Below are 16,290 nucleotides of genomic sequence, written 5' to 3'. Positions count from 1 at the left end.
CACACAATGCAGTCTCCAAACCCCTGGGGTGTGTCTGGGGCCAGGCCTGTGTAAGGCAGGATCTTGTGAACAACAGAAACATTCCTGTAAAGTTTGCATACTTCAAAGACGGAAAGGAATATAAATAGTGGACCCAACACTCCAGACTTTTAGATTATACTGGATGAAGTGGAACCTCTGCCAACAAGAAGAGCTGAAGATCTGGAGGAGGAGTACTGCCCCTTTGCCTGTGATTGTGCTTTGCTGGGTTGACCTGCAGTTACTGCTTCTGCCTGAGAGAGGATAAAGACTTGCCTTTCCTGTGTTTTCCTGCCTGTGAAGTGTCTTCAAGGGCTTGGACTGAGCTTGCCCCCTGTTCTGAAGTCTGAGGGCCATCAAAGACTTCATCTGCCAGGACCTGGACTCTCTTGATGAGACTCCTGCCCTGCCAAGTGGTGCCTAATACAGTTCTTGTGCCCTTAAAAGGAGAAGCTGGCAGAACCAAGACAGAAATTCACACACAGGAGCCATGCAGGAGAAAAGTCAATGAACCACCTGCATTGCAGCAGGGAAATTGATGCAAAACACCAGTGTGCAGCTGACAAAATTAATGCATCACCCATGCAGCGTGGTTCTTCACCACTGTGCGCCGGAATTTCGCACGCATCGTCGCTGGGCTTCAAAACCACAGTGAGCCTGCACGGACCCCAGTATGCCCATGTGGAAATAGACGCATTGCTCTTTTGTGGGAGAGAAAAATGACGCATCACCTACCCAACCGGAGAAAAAACAACACATTACCTCACTTGCGAGTAAGGAATTGATGCATCGCTGACTTTTCTGATGCACTCTCGCAGCTTAATTTTTTACGCAAACCAGGTACTTTGTGTAAAAACAATGCATCCATTCATTTTGATGGATTAAGACTCTTTTTACTTCAAAAATTCATAACTTTGCTTATGTATGTTGGATTTATGTCATTTTATCATTTTGGTATTGTTTTATTTAGATACATATTGGCTATATTTCTAAACTGGTGTGGAGTTCTTTTGTGTTTTCACTGCGTTACTGTGTGTGTTAGATCAAATACTTTACACATTGGCTAAAATAAGCCTGACTGCTTGTGCCAAACTACCAAGGAGGTGAGCAGGGGTTATCTGAGCTGGATATCTCCCTTATCTTGACTAGAATGAGAGTCCATGCTTGGACAGAGTGCACACTGACTGCCAACCAGAGACCTAATTTCTAATAGTTCTCAACTACAGATTCACACTGCTTTTAAGGACGAGGCCCTTATTATTGAGCTTAAAGTGATTCTGTCACTGTCAATGTGGTGTTCCATGGAAAGGCTCCATATCTACTTCACATTGTAGGTGAACATGTATTTTAAGAACTGCTTCTGCCAATTTCCTTTTGCTTTGCAATGCCCCTAGCACAGTGGTTCTTAAGCAGAAGTCTGCGTATACCTGGTGATCTGCGACACCCACTCAGATGTTCCGCTGTTTAAAAACATTAAATAATATTAACATATTAAAAAGTATGTATACATAAATAATGTCAATATAAAAATTACATTTGTAAAAAGTTTTCGAAATGTAAAGGAAATTGAAATTTGAAGCTAAATATTTTGAAACTCTCCAACCTTCATATTATAATTACAATTTCTATTTTTGTGTATTGTTTGCCTCTGTATTAAACAAAATATTTAATAAGTTATGTTTATTTAATGAATACTTGTTTTTGTAGTTTGTGTATTGTTTTGGTATTCAAATCGTGGAAATTGCTTCAATGGGGTCTCAGATGCCCATTAATCATTCACTGGCATTGCCCTGAATTCAAAAAGTTAAGAACCGCTGCACTGTTGTATACCTTGGAAAATGGTGAGTTGTTTACCTGTATAAAAATGAACGTTGTTGGTAGGAGGACGTTAAATCTTATTTTACTCAGCATTCTAGGGCCGTAACATAGTATATTTAATCAATCATTCATGTAAAATTATATTTCCAAATGAAAAAATGTAAGAATAAATTTGGGGCAGATTTAGGAGCCCCCGTTTTAATGTTAAAAGGAGGCACACCATTGTTTACAATGGGCCTCAATGTGCTTTGCAGGACTAGTGTCAAAATTGTTGTCGCTAATCCTGCAAAGCTCTGAACTACTGTCCAACATTCTGATGCTATTTCCCTAACTACTGCCATGGTGTGCCTTATCTTAGATACAGCATACAAATGGTAGTGTTAGAGGGATGTAAGGGGCGCAAGAAACGTGGCAGTGCACTGGGTGCAGAGCACTTTTCTTAAATTTGGCCCTGTAGGTTTAAACGTGTGAAAGCCTGCAGCACACGTTGAAGGATGCCTTATTACTTTCATTTTAGTACCTTGGAAAGTTGAAGCCCTATAATATGTAAAATGTACTATGTATCTCCATTCTACTAACACTTTTTCTCTATTAAAAAAAAAAATGCATGGTCACAGAAACAGCCTAGCAGTGATCTTACACTGTTGCATTTTTGATTTACAAGAACCTCTGGCTCTGTTTATTTATGAGACTTTTGTTTTCTGCTCAATAATTAAACAATGGCTTCTAGCTACATTTGTGTATTTTATTTTCCTTACATCGTTAATTAGCTCGACTTTTAAGTGTCAAATGAATAATTAAACCTGCCTTTTGGATTGTATAATTAAGGACTTGGTCACACAGGAATTTAGCCAGAGGAAATAATGTGTTACCCTGTGCAGATGTCAACAAACATCAGTCCGCATAATTTTAAATAAGAGTGTGCTAAAGATACACATGGCTACATTTCACCGTTCACATGGCCAGCATTTACCGATTTACGGGAACTCAAAATATTGCGCAAAAAACAGAAATATGCCTAATGAAATATTAAATAAATAGTGACTAAGGTACACACTGCCAATTTGCAAAACGTACCTAGTCCCCATCATAGTGAAATTCAACATGATCCTTCCACCAACTTTCTAAAAACAAAAATATCATGACATTTTGCACTTTCAGTCTAACTGATAGCCCGAATCTTAGGAAACAGGCTGGACCTTACGCCCTTCTGTGTACGTGAATCTCAGCAACAGCAAGCATGGGACGGAGGTTTGTTCCTGGTGTTGTTGTTTAAGTACATTAAACGCCCTTGCCTCGTGGTGTACTGTAAAGAAGACTTTGGGAAAGTAAAAATGGAAGAGAAAGTAAAGGCTGAGCTTATGCTCTGTCTCAGCTTTTGAAACACCCTATGCCTTTCTTTCTAGAAGCTGAGCAGTGATTAAAGACTTAAACCTGAATCATATGTGGATAACTGCTGAAACCAATAGGAACAAAAACCATTAGGTCCAAACAAAGTTAGATATGAAATAATAAAAATATACTAACTAGATGCCACAAAGATAATGAGATCCAAAATAAATGTGAGGATGATAATATATTACATTTCAATGTAAGTTTATAATGCCACACTGGAGCCTTTACAAACGTGTTTAGTAAAATTTTACAACACAATGCTTCAACTTTAGGTCACTACAAAGTCTGGTGTATGAAAAAGCTGAAGTGAGGGTGGAAGTGTAAGTTGTAGTGAATGTAGGTCGGTACCCTTGTCTGCTTGGAACCCCTGATCTGTCTGAAAATCAGCGAAAGGAAAGCTTGAATAGTTTGGATTGCCAGGGTTTCATGAACCATTAATAGTATATATCTGTCTTCTGTCCAGATTTTGCTGCATCCCTTAGCATAGCTTTTTTGACTTCAAGACACTTACCTCCACATTTCAGGTGTTTAAATATCTGTGCATTGATTGTTTGCTTTGCTTTTGTGGATCTCAGGTTTCTGGTTGGCACATAGTAGCATGTCGGTTTCTGTAGATAGCATGGACCTTTAACCTAATATGTGGTGCAAATGACTTGGAACTTATCTTTGGGCAAACTGTTTACCAATGAAGTAAATGTGGATGAGGTTTTAAGTCAGAATGGATTCACAACATTGCATGTCCAAGATATCTTCACCACTACAGTCTGCCGAGCAGTTAATTTAGTAGTATAGTACAAACAAAATTACAGTAGGTGTACAATGACCAGGGGGACTGCTGTCAATTCTGCAAAGGTCATTCTTGATCAAGTGGAGTAAGATGAGCTGCAGGTTAATGACCATAACCATTGTATGGATTTGAAAGAATAGAGGATGGATTCAAATACAACTCTCAGTTTGATTACATTAGGTGTGTGGATTACGTGGGGTTAATGGTTTGGTTTGGTTTATGTTTGTAGTAGTTAAGGCTGAAGTTTATAGATGTAATTTTAGTTAGCAGCTAACCAAAACACCATCATCAAATCACAACACACTTTTTAACAAATGGACCACTGTGTTTCAACGGAGAGACATAAAAGCATATTTATGAGATTGTCACACAATGCAGCGCAGCAAGTCGCCTTGCTGTGCTGCACTGCGAGACAGGAAGGGGCAGAAACATGCCTTATTTAAGTCAATATGGGACATTCCTGCCTTTTCCCCTGTGATGGCTCCCTTTTGGCAGCTTGGTGCAAGGGTCCCCCCAGTTGCATGCAGGATTGTTTTGGTGTAGGCTTGCAGAAAAACAATCCCCTGAGGCTTTTTCCTTTTTCTATGTGTGCTGAAGAATGCAGTACACATAGAAAGAGTGAAAAACAAGGAGAAATAAATGTATTTATTTATGTCTCTCCTGGGGAGGAGTAGGTTTTTGGAGAATTCCCAGGTCTACCTCTTCTAGTCAATATGGAATGCATCAAAATCCATGGATGTTGCCTGGGATCTCCCACACAACACCCAATGAAATGCCTCCCCAGTGCAGAGCAATCCAATGCAGCGATTTGCACTGAGTTGCATTACTCGAGATTTATGAAGCCACTTCATATATCTCATTTTTCAGTTGTGTTGCTCTTGCATCACGTTGGTGCTTTACATTTAGTTGGGAGAATGCAGGACATCCAATAAAAAGTTGGGGATATCCCATCCACTGTATTAAAAGTACATTGATGGCAGGGTCCCTCTAAATGAAGAAGAAGAGATAGCCATCATTTTATGACAGCTCTCCTACTCTGCAAAACTCTAAATATGACCTACATTATAATTTGAATAGAATAACTAAAAACAAAAGTGCATGTTGTGATGCATTCTCTTTTCTGCATATTTGTTGCTCGGCCCACAACAAAATGCTATAGCAATAGAATACAAATTTAGTTTTTATTTCATAAAGCCCAAAACAAGGACAAATTCCAAAGAGGTTACCTTTTGAGAGACTGATGTTTATCGTAAACATTTATCAATAAGCCTGTGTATTATTTTTTATGTGGCCAAAAGTGTGCTACAGTGAACACTCACTACTATACGGTTTGGTTTCAATTTAATGTGAGGAATGCACCACTGACCCACTATAGTGGTGACATATTATACTACACACATGAATCTGGAACACTGTACAACAAGTTATGTAGTTTTTGCGCATTTTTGGCATTCCAGTGCACTGTACATTACTGTGTAGTTGATGTGGAATGACGAAACTGTTTTTGCAAATGAATAAACATAACTTGCTTCTCAAACCTCTGTACTCGTTTCTCTTTGGGCACTATGAATAAATATCTGACAAATGAGCAGCGTCAGTGGCCGCAAATCATAAGGAGAGGGGTGGTGGAGCAGAGACGGATAAGGGATGTAAAAATTTTAAATAAATAAACATACCTCTCACCACGATGCCAACAGCTCCTGCCGGCTCACTCGTCGCTCCTCTTCCCTCGATGTGGTGTTCCAGCATTCACTGGGACACCATCACAGGCTCCCAAAAAATCCTGGTGCTGCTTTCTTGCAAAAACTAGCATGAAAGCAGTATCAGGATTGGTATGAGCAGATTGGACTGCTGATCAGACACAACCCTGGAGTCTGTTCAGTTTGCAGGAGAAACCTAAGTGTGCATGTGTGTTTGGACGGCCTGAGACGGCTGGCCAAAACACATGTGCATTTAGGTGCACTTTCTCCTCCTCCTCGCTCCCACCTCCCATGGCCTAGCCCCGCCCCAACCTTCACATACTGGCTGAACCAGCACCAGAAAAATAAAACAATATATTAATCCTTGGATGCCATACCCACATCCCCAGCTCAATCACAGTACTATAACAATCCTCAGTGTATTCCATAGAGGGACGATCCTTACACAGTGTAACTACAATGCTGGATGACCCTCATTGCATGGTAAAGCTTGATATAGTGGATCGAAGATCAACACCAGGAATAATATTTGATATGACAAACAGTGGTGGCTGTGAAGCGAGTTGTCCAACTGAGGACACCAGGCAGAGTTGTCCTGAAGAGACCCGGAGCTTAATTCCACTAGGGTTGAAGCATCTACATTGACTAGGGTTATCAAACTCACTTTCATCAAGACTATGATGTTTTCATATTGATTCTGTACACATTACCTACTGGCGGTCACCAGTAGGTAGTTATAGTTAGGACCTAATTTCCATAGGCAAATAATTTTTTGCTTTGCCAATACCTTTTGTGTTGTTTGATGAATCTTCACAAAATTTTCAAACTGGTACGCTAATTTGCTTAGCTGCTGTCTTGAAAGTTTTAGAGTGATCCGCCAAGCAGGGGCCAAGAAAAAGAAGAGGTCCCAAAATGTGTTTTCCCATGGGTTTGTTCGAACACGACTACACCCTGAACCACTGGAATTACACCAAATTTAGCAGAAAGCTAGACCTTGGTCCAGAAAGAGCTCTTATTTGTGATTTGGTGTGAATCCTTTCAGTATGTATTAAAGAAAGACAAACATAGATATCTAGGGATGTCGATCTATTGCAGATCCATTGTGGTGGATCCATGGATCCACGCACCACCAGAAATGCATTGATTGGCTGGCTGCAACCTTACTGGAATGTTGCAGCACCGTTTTGTGTATCGAGGCAGATCCAGGGATTGAAATTTGAAGTGAAATATACTATAAGGGGTCAGGGTAGATTTACCCAGGACCACATGGGTGCAATATAGGGGTCTGTAAGAGTTCTCTGATGGGTAAGAAAAGCCCCCAAACGTTTTTTCCCACACGTGTGAATCTGAGGATAGGCAGTGGTGCTCAATATCGGCCCCAGTGTGAATCTGCAACAGATTTACAGATATTGCTGTAAAATGTAAATAAAAATTCACAGACTCACACAGACACTAACACCCCCTCTGACAGACCCACTCAGACCCTAACACACCAACTCACACACCCACTTAGACACTCACACACCTACTCAAAGACACTCACACACCCATTCAAAAACCCAAACAGACACTTAAACACCCACTCAGACTCTCACATGCCTACTCACACACCCACCAGGACACTCACAGACCCACACACTCGCACACCCACTCATAGACCAACTCAGACACTCACAAACTCACTTACAGATCCACACAGACACTCATACACCCACTCACAGACCCACTCAGAGACACTTAGGCACCCATTCATAGACCCACACAGATACTCACACATACAGTCACAGACCCACAGAGGCACTGACATATCCACTCACAGATTCACAGAGACATTCACATACCTACTCACAGACCCACTTGGACACTGACACACTCACTCAGAGACTCACACAGACAGTCCCACACCCACTCAGATACTCACACACTCACTTACCGACCCACAGAGACAGTTGCACACCTTCTCACAGACCCATCCAGAGACACATGGATCCACACAGCCACTCACACACCCACTCAAGCACTCATACACCCACTCAAACACTCATGGCCCACTTACAGACCCACAGAAGCAGTCAAACACCCACTCACAGACCCCCTGAGACACTTATACACTCACTCACTGACCCACACAGACTCTCAGACATCCACTCACAGACCCATTCAGACACTAATACACCCACACACAGAGCCATACACATATTGATACAGCACTGACAGCCCCACTGAGACAGTTATTAAAACTATTTACACATTCACTGACACATGTATAAGTGTTGCTGTCGTGTATTGGATGTGTGCTTGTGGTTTAAGAATCTGTGATGGAGCCACAGATCCAATGAGATATTTTTTAAAAAGGTATTGAAAATTAAAAAAAAATACTGGTTGGAAAAAAGATTGGCTCTAAAAGGAAGCATTATTTTAATGATATGTAGGTGATTACTTCAGACAGAACAGGACACCATATTTCAAGTTAGTCACGAGCAACCTGTCGTCTTTCTCTGTGAAAAAAACTCCATCTTTTCTATATATTCCATCCATATAAGGCTCACATTATTGTTATATATGGATCCCATATTGTGGTCTCTGAGTAATGAAGAACCTGTTTTATTGACATGTTTCCTGGATTTGTCTATTTGTGAACAGAATTCAGCTTTTGGAAAATGTTGGAGAATACCAAGGCAGTGTGTGGGAAAAGTGCCATTACTTTTTCAAAGGTACTCTTCATTAGGATTTCCAGTCATACCCAATAGTTGTGCCTAGATTATTGCCACCTGTGAGAAAGGACCTTTTTTGTCATGGTAGCCCCCACGTTGTTCCTAGAAAATTATGTGATTTTAAACTGTAGGGGCCCAGGGGCCCTGCTAAACAGGTTCCCAGGACCAAATCTCATTTCCTGAAACTGTACTATGTTTGGCACTTCAGCCACCTCAGTCCCTAGTAAAATCATGACTCTGGTGCCTAGGGCATGGCTAATGGAGAGGGCCTCCCAGAGCTGCAGCACCAATTGTACCACTCTGAGAAGCCTCACACCAGCCTCATGCAGACTGCCAAATGCAAGAACATGACAAGGCATATCTAAGGTTGAAAACTAGACATAACACTCACCAACAGTGCCATTCCCACTAACACTGCATGCAATATTGTTAAGTCAGCCCTCTGGTCAGCCTTTCAGCCCCAAGACAGGGTGCACTATAATGCATGTGAGGGCATGTGTGTGCATGAGCAAATAAGCTCCAACTGTGTCTTTGCTAAACCTTAAGACATAGGAAGTGTACAGAGGAGCTACAGCAAATGAATGTTCTGGACACTGGTCATTAAGAGTTCCCCAGCTACATGATGGCCTCTCTGAACCCTGTCTTGTTTGGTATTAAACAATTCAGAATAATAAACCCACACTGGATTTATTATACAATGTACACAGAAGGCACCTTAGAGGTGTCCCCTGCAAAACCTAAACAGCCCTGACATGGTTGCTGACTGGTCTTAACCATCCTGCCACCACCAGACATATTTATGAACTCCTGGGATTAGAGCCTTTTGCTCTCAGGAGCCAGAACACAAAGCCTTTCTTGGGTGTAGGGGTTACACCACTTTGCCCAGACAGGCACCCTGGGGCTGCTAGGTCCAGGTCATTGGCCAGCATCTGGTCACCATACTAGACTTTGCGTGTTTCTTGCATGCTGGGTGCAGGGAGTGATACCTTCACTCAAAAGGATGTTCTTGATGATTTTTTAGAAGGCTGGAGGTGCTCTGGTTTTTGTAGAGTCCTTTAGGCTACAGGTGACACCTCAGCAGTGATTGTTGAGTCCTTAAATCAGCAGGAAAGGCTTGGTGCATTTTGATTTCTGCGGCAGGGCTCCAGTTCCCGTGCCTTGGGTCTTCTTTGTCTATGTCTTCTTCGTGTCTATCGAATCTGAAGTCTTGGTCTAGGGATTACCTCTAAATACTGTATTTAGAGGGTGTTAGCAGGAGTAACTGGCAGTGGCCAATGGGCACCTACCTTTCGGTAGCTACACCAACCAAGTGACCACTTGCTGTAGGAAGGGGTCACATTCATAACCCTGATTGGCTATTTACCTGCCATTCAAGATGGAGGAAAATGAAATCAAGCAGTCAACTGGCCTGCCACACCTGAGGGGTTGTGCAGGCTGAGGATAGCCACTCCTCCTATGCTTGCTAGGTTTCCCACCAGTTTTCCCACCTAAAGTGGGGGAAAACCATTGGCTTCCCATCTGCAGCTAGCAACAGATGCGGAGGCCAGATTTCAAAGGCGGTAAAGCCTTTGAAACTGACCATTGGTGCAGAATGCCTGCCTGAGGGAGGAGGTGTAACACCTCGACCGAGGAAAAGGCTTTGTGTTCTGGTTCCTGAGAGGAAAAGACTATCACCCCAGGAGTCCAGAACCATGTCTGGTGGTGGCAGGCTGGTTACCATGCCAGGGCTGTTAGGTTTTGCAGGGGGCACCTCTAAGGTGCCCTCTGGGTACATTGTGTAATACAGGCAACACTGGCATCAATTTGGGTTTATTATTCTGCGTTGTTTGATGCCAAACAACCCAGGCTTAAGAGAGCCCATCATGGAGCTGGGGAACTCGTAATGACCAATATTCAGCACATGCATTTGCTATGACTTCCCTGTACACTTACTATGTCTAAGAATTTTGAAAAGGCACAGTAGGGGAATAATTGCTCTTGCACACCTATGTCCTCACATGTATTATAGTCTGCCCTGCTTTTAGGGCTGCAAGCAAAGAAAGACACATGATTGACAGAATGCGGAACCGATCAAACCTTTACCCCTAGTCACAGACCTGGGTTTAATCCATCAATTATTTTGCTCACAGCGCTACCCCAGTTTGGACCCGGCCACATGCAAATCAGTCTTGACCCTGTTCCCCATGGGAACAGTCCATCCAGAACTGCCAGACCAGATCCTCCCTGAATCGGAAACAAACATCCTGGCACCGGTTTCAGGGTATCACCCTTCATCAGTCAGGCTAGCTTGAATCCAGTGACATAGTGGGCCTGGGAAGGATGTCTGGGCATACCCAGTGCACTTAGGGCTACAAAAGCAAACAGACACAAATGATGGATGGAATGAGAACCAATCAAACATTAACCCCTAGTCACAGATCTGGATTTAATGGCCTGGTAGTTCAGGATATACTGTTCTCATGGGAAACAGGGTGAGGACTGATTTGCATATGGCTGTGTCTGACTGGTGGTGCATCCCATCATACCCAGTGACAGATTTAACCATGATGGACTTGTCCACAGAATTGACTATGGGTGACATTGGAGGTCTAGCTACCCTAAGAGAATTGGAAACAGGGGAAAGAGTATGGGATACTGAGATTGAATTACTGCAAGAATTGGGACTAGAAACAAGGGGGATTAGTGAGAATAAATTTAAGCCGAAATCTAGATGTAAGCCCACGACCCCCCATGATAATATTGATGCCTTTCATGAAGGAGTGCTTTTTGACCTGTTTAAACTCTGGAAGGACAGTAGGGATATGTTTACGACCAACTTAACATTTGGACAACGTACAGCGTTAATCCCACTTAGCTAGTAAACTTCCTTTGTGATCAAACCGACAGACAGAGGTGGGAATGTTGTATTATGGGATCTGAAGAAATATAAAAAGAAAGCAAGGAGACAGCTATTTTTCTCAAAATGTTATCAGAAGTCGACGGTAACAGCATATCGGAACTCACTAACATTGTTTCATGATTTATTGACAGAAAATTACAATTATGGCCTTCTTACCGAGGATGAGTTCAAATTCTTGTTAGGTAAAAAAACAGTAGCCCTTGCTTCCATATGTTGCCGAAAACTCACAAGGATAAGATGAATCCCCCTGGCAGACCGATAGTGTCGGCGAAAGGCAGTCTATTAGAGAACACCTCAATGTACCTTGATTATTTCCTATGTACTTATGTTTCAAGCCTGATTTCTTATTGTGGAGACAGTATGGACTTCATTACGAAAATACAAAACATACTATGGAAGGCTGATTATATTATGGGGACCATAGATGTAATGTCCTTATATACGTGCATTCCACATGACTTAGGGATTCAGGCATGTCAACATTTTTTTAGGGACAAGCCCATAAGGCTAAATGAGCATTCTGAATTGCTTCTAAAGATGCTGAGGTTTTGCCTAGAGAACAATTTATTTTTATTTGAAGAGCAATGGTATAGGCAGGTCACAGAACTGCGATGGGAAGGTCCTTTGCTCCTAGCTATACCTGTCTGTTTATGGGATGGTGGGAGACACAACATGCGATGAAGGAAGAAAATGAAAAATGGACCAAACATATAACTTTTTGGACAAGATATATTGATGACACTTTTGTAATATGGGATGGACCAGAGAAAGTCCTACAGGATGTTTTGGCCTGGTTACCTAATAATCAGTTTAATCCTAATTTTACATGTAAAACACACAGACAGGTCATGGAATTTTTAAATGTTGAGGTCATAGTCATGGATGAGATCCTTCAGACTAGACTTTTCCGTAAAAGTACGGCAGGAAATAGCATATTACATGTCCACAGCCATCACCTACCTTAATTGAAGTGAAGCATACCTTATGGGGAATTACTCAGAACCAAAATAAACTGTAGCACACCCCAAAGTTTCCATAGTGAACAGGCAGATATGATTAGAAGGTTTAAGTCTAGAGGATATCCCAGAAAGGTAATTAAGGAGGCCTGTGAAAAGATGGCTGGGGTACAAAGACAAAATCTTCTTGTTCCAAGAAGTAAGAACGTAAATGAGAAGGTTGTGAGATGTATTACTACCTATAATGTTCACTCGGACCAGGTAAGGAAGATTCTGAAATTATACTGGCATTTGATAAGAACAGATAGGGTGATTGGCCAGATTGTTGGTCCACATCAAAGGATTACATATAGAAAAAGCAGTTCCCTACTTGTGCATAGTTATCAGATGAAAGATAGGGAAACTTTCTTGAATAAACAACAAGGTTTCTTCAGATGTCCAAAGTGTAAGGCCTACAATAACAGTGTGAATTGCAAAATATATTCAATACCCACAGGAAAGGATATAAAAAAAATCTTAAATTGTAATTCTGATTTTGCAATTTATGTGATTACCTGCCCATGTGGGCTTCAATATGTGGGAAGACAACTTTTCCTATGAAGAAACATATTCTGGAACATTGGTGAGCCATCAAGAACAATGATGTTTCTTATCCGGTGGCTCGCCATTGTAATCTGATGCATCAGGAAAAAATTAAAGTAATGTCATTTTTTGGGATTGACAGTGTACAGTTAACCCCAAGACGAGGTGATAGGGAATGGATCCTGAGAAGAATGGAATCTGAATATATATTTCGACTTAATAGCAGACATCCGTGGGGATTAAATAAAGATGAGGAACTTCATGTCAATATAGGGTAATCCTCATATTATGCAAATAGTGTCATAACTGATTTTAAAAATGAATCATAGATGGGATCATGTTGATGTTAGGCTGGTTAGTGGGGGATCACTTGATCATGGATGACTTGCATTTGACTGATAGTCCAAACTCCAGAGATTAGTCTCAAATAAATTTTGAATTTAGTGGAATGTTTCCAGTAAACATTATGAATGGCTAAAAATGGTGGTGATATATCTTTTGTTTAAAATTTTTAAAAAGTACAAATTATTTGATAACTATACTTTGGATATAGCATATTGAAAATAATTAATATATGCATGATTATTTTTGTAGACAATTGTATTATATTTAAGATTTGGATTTATTATTGATTTTTTGGGGATTGTTTTAAGTTTGGGGTTCTATGGTGTTTTCTTTACATAATGATCTGTCTGCTATGTTTAGGGAAACCAAGGGTATATTTTCTAAGGGAGAGAGGGCTTCTGTAATGATCTGGGCTGATGAAGAAGACCGCAATGGTTGAAGCGCGTAGCCTTTGCAAGTCGAGAAACTGCTTTCTTTAAAAGACTGTAACAGCCTTAAGTGAATTAATTATTTGTTGTTTGGAGTGCCGGAGGTTTAGATAACTTTCCTCGCCGTATAATTATTGACAGGTCCTGCCCCCGTAAACGTGCACCTACTTTGTTTGGCACTGTCCGAAATAACAGCAGGAACTACTCTTCATAATAAATATATATATATATATATATATATATACCCTAGTGACGGTCTAGTCTTAAAATTCACTTTAAAAACTAGGTATCTAGGACCTAGTTTCTGTAGAAAAAGCATTTCTTGTTTTACTTATAACTTTGGTGCTGGGCCACTTGATGACAAAATTTCCAACAAAATACTACGTTCATTTCAGCATCTATCTAGAAAGTTTTGGGGTGATCCGTCAAGCTGGGGCAGAGAAAAAGAGGGGGTCCCAAAATGCTTTTTCCCTATGCATTTTTCCGTAGGGATTTTGTTCAGGAATAGCACCTGAATCACTAGACGAAATGGCAACAAAACCAGCAAAAAGGTAGCTCATGGTCCAGAAAGCAACTTTTTTGTTATTTTGTTTAAACCCATTCAGTAGTTTTTGAAACATTAAAGAAAAAACAAATTTGTATATATAAGGGCTCGAAGGCTCTGTAAACCCTCCCAATTTCACGCAGAGATCTGATTGGCTGCCAACATTTCAACAAGGAAGCGTTGGCAGACATCTTGGGACTCAGCTTCCGCCATGTCCCAGAAAAAATATTTAAAAAAGAAAAAGGGCCAAGCTAAGGTCACTCTGACCCCTTAAGCTCTGTTGCTGGGGTCCAGAGGGACCCCCAAAAAGCAATTTTTTTTCAATTTTCACCAGGATTCGTGGCATATCTGCAGATCCGGTGAAAATGTAAAGAAAGGAACAAGCTAGGGCTCCTGGATTGTTTAAATGAACCCCATGGGTGAGTCTGGTCCTGGGGACATGTAAAAATTAAGGAGGGAGGTGCACAGGGTTCCTCTGCTGGACTTACTGAAGCCCCGGGGACCACCACCTACCTGGGACAATTATAGCAATGAATGTGAGGGGCCCTCTGTTCCTGGAGGACCACCACCTCCCTGTGCAAAATGCTTTTATTCAAGTAGGGGGTCCTGTGGACCCCTTCCATGACCCAGGGACCACCACCTCCCCAGGGCAAACATGCAAAGAAATGCAGGGGCGCCACCTGGCCCCCTACAGTTCTAGGGACCCCCCGTACCTGAGGAAAATTTAGAATTAAATGTGGGGGCTGTCCAAAACCTCTGCACCCTCAGGGACCGCCACCTTCCCGGGGTCAAAGATAGAATGAAATGCGTGGGGCCTCCCGGCATCCAGCAGCCCATGGACTGCCACCTCCCCGGGGCCAAAGATAGTATTAAGTGCAGGGGCTGCCCAGCCCCCCCACAGCCTCAGGGACCACTACCTCCCTGGGGCAATATTAAATGAAGTGTGGGGGGGCCACGTGGCACCCACCCACAGACCCAGGGACTGCTACCTTCCTGAGGCTGAATTTTTATAAGATAGGTGCTATGTTGCAGACCCCCAGCCCGGGGGACCGCCAACAACCCAGGACTAATTGAAATGTTGGCAGGGGGCCTCTCCCTCCCCCAATAATGGACATGCCACTGACACCCCAAGGCCTTGCTCCTGCTATGTCCAAGAGTGTCAAAATGTTGGTGCTAACCCTGAACAGTACATAGGGGCCTATTGTAATCAATGGTGAGTCCCCTTTTAACGGCTGCTCTGAGCAGGCATTAAAAGTAACCACAAAAAATGATGCTGTGGAATCTCGTCCGGGGGAACGTCCCTTTTGCATACATTATGCAAGGTGCATGCATAATGTGGTGCAAAGGGTTACAAAGTGGCGCAATGTCTGAATTGCACCACTTTGTAAATATGGCCTGGCGATTTTGAAGCCTTACGCCACATTAGCGTAAAAAAAAGGACACTAATGTGGCGCTAGTGCTTTTTAAATCTGGGCCATAGTTTTCAATAGCTTAAACCTTTGTTTATAAGGAAGTCGTGGTTGACAAGGAAATGAGGCAAGTGAATCAAACTGGAGTAGGCAAAACAACCAAAACCAGGAGACATGACATAGGGAGATAAGATAGTATCAAGTGCTGGTGGCCCAGAAAGTGCATACTCATCAATATTTGAAGCAAAATTTAAATTTCACTACTTGATTTGTAGATTAGTAGGCAATAATGAGATTTTCATGGACATTCCATTCAATCTGCCCTCAATAAATGAACTGAGACGTACCTGATGGTACAATACAGAAGAAAGCAAAGCTCTGTTACGTGGTCCTTAAAGCATTATTAGAAAACAAGCCAATTTAGCTTTTCAAATCTTATGTGATATAGTACTAGATCGAGTCGACATAGAATTATTTCCCTGTAGACATTTTTTGTAAACTCTAAGAAAAATCACGACCACCTTCTTTCAACGTGCATTATTCAGTTGGCTGACCATACAATATTTTTAGTGTAGCCTTCAATAAACAAAATAACAATGACACACCTAGTTAATTTGGCCTTAAAAAGGAACACAAAAAAATTTAAATAAACTGAAAGTATGGCTAATATGATGCATTTCTAAAGTAACAATCAG

This window comes from Pleurodeles waltl, chromosome 10 (assembly GCF_031143425.1).
Source record: "Pleurodeles waltl isolate 20211129_DDA chromosome 10, aPleWal1.hap1.20221129, whole genome shotgun sequence".
In the NCBI taxonomy this organism is placed as follows: Eukaryota; Metazoa; Chordata; class Amphibia; order Caudata; family Salamandridae; genus Pleurodeles; species Pleurodeles waltl.
Note: the sequence above shows the minus strand (reverse complement) of the source record.